The sequence below is a fragment of the Echinococcus granulosus genome (assembly GCF_000524195.1).
Source record: "Echinococcus granulosus chromosome Unknown EG_S00018, whole genome shotgun sequence".
NCBI lineage: Eukaryota > Metazoa > Platyhelminthes > Cestoda > Cyclophyllidea > Taeniidae > Echinococcus > Echinococcus granulosus.
The window spans coordinates 1,273,894-1,275,737 of record NW_020170398.1 but is presented as its reverse complement, the minus strand read 5'-3'; the positions used below and the strand labels follow the sequence as shown (position 1 = coordinate 1,275,737).

The window sequence follows — 1,844 nt, the reverse complement described above, 5'->3', positions numbered from 1 at the left end:
CCAGTAAGCTTAGTGACGCTCCATCTTTCCTTCTATGCCCCGTTTGGCTTCTGTCTACAGAATCTGGACAATCTTTGGTCTAACTAACTAGTCCTTTTCGGTTGTCAACCCCGCCAATTGGTCGACTTCAACTTCTACTTTTCTGTTTCCTCTTCTCATTTGGCCTTTCGCTTTCTGACCTCCTTTAGTGCATTTCATTTTGACTGTGTCACCTTTAGGTATTAAGTGCGAATGTGATTAAGGAGACACATTTTGACGCTGTCAACACCTTACTCTGGTAATCACAATGACTCTGTGCCTGTTCAAAATTCGAGAGAAATGAAGCAGAATTGTGAGAATTTCTGTGCCAGTCTTCCATTGATCTGCTCGCAATTATGAGTAAAGCCGTCAATGGAAACTTCACAACCACAACTGCCGCTTCCCCTGCCTGCCTGTCTGCTTGTGCTTAGCATTCAAATCCTCCTACCGTCCTCCTTCCTCGCCTCCATCCAGTCATTTGCCAACTACACTTCTTCGTCTTATTCATGTCCGCATGTCCACTCCCACTCTACCTACAATTGTGGGAGCATGCCTTCTTGTCACTTTCCTCATGAATGAAGCGTCATACAACACGATTTACCGTAGCATTCAATGCTGCACCAACATCTGCTTCCACAGCAGCAGTATAAGCAATAAAAAGGAAATCGCCGAAGCCTGAAGTAACTGATAACACTGTAATGCTTCTCTTCTTTCCTTACATTCGTACATACCTGGGTATTCTGTGGTGCTTTTGATTTGCAGAGCAGATGTAACAACTATAAGGCCGGTCTTTCACATGTTTATCCATCTCGACTCTAAATTTCTTCACAAATGAGTGGTTTTCAACTTTTACTTTATCACTGAGTTTTGGTAAAAAATGTAATACATGTTTGGATACCCCTTCTCTCTTCCAATCCTCCTGACTGTCGAGCATCATGGACCTACTTTTGCTGATATATCGCTTAGACAATTGAAACATGGAAAGGAGGAAAGCGTAACCATGTGTCCTATCCATCGTCCACGAATGAATGCTCATTGTTCACTAATAATAATGCCAGAGAAATAGTGAAGGTAGAAGTGGCAATGGCTGCATGACAATCTAGCGTATTGGATATTTTTACTGCCACATCTTTGTTGCAGTGGCGTTTGTGAGAACAAGAGCAGTACAGTAAGCGCCTATTTTCAAACTACACCACTTCAAAATATTCGAGAAATTCCTCACTGCAACGAGGCTGATTAAATTTTTATAAAGTGCCAAACACGCCTTACAGGACTATGCTACACTATTCCTAACAGAGGTAAAAATCGTGTATTAGACAAGTGGTTTGGCGCTTCTGTTTGGTTTCGTTGCGCGTTATTCACCTGCCTGTCGTTTGCATGCAGCACGCAGCCACGTTCACTCACCGAGTCTTGTGTCGTATTTGCTTTATATGCGAGACCGCACCATTTCATGATACCCATCAGCGTTGGCCGGACGCAACACTTGATCACACTATCTAATAATCTTTCTGTTAATATTTGCAGATGCATTGAAGATGGCAAAATAAAGTGTACACAGTACTGGCCCGATGGAATGACGTCGACATTCGAATCGGCGAAGTGCACTGTGGAAGTGAGGAAGGAGAGTGAAGAGAACCTCGGTAGCGTCATACGTCGTGAGTTGAAAATACATCCCTCGAGCGAGGCGTCGGTAGGTGGTGCTTTCTCACGAGCCACACTAAGTGATGTGTTGCTTGGTTACGTGAGTTATTCCGTTTCAACCCTCTAGCCGTGGACCGTCACCCAGTTCCACTTCACGGATTGGGTTGACAACAGTGTGCCGAATG

General features: G+C 44.0%; 1 protein-coding gene across 1 annotated transcript in view; it reads left to right on the top strand.

The window, feature by feature from the left end:
• The window catches only part of EGR_03539 (hypothetical protein), a gene marked incomplete at both ends in the record, with an annotated part of 9,126 nt that overhangs the window by 6,357 nt on the left and 925 nt on the right, over positions 1-1,844 (top strand). The window lies entirely within an intron of this gene.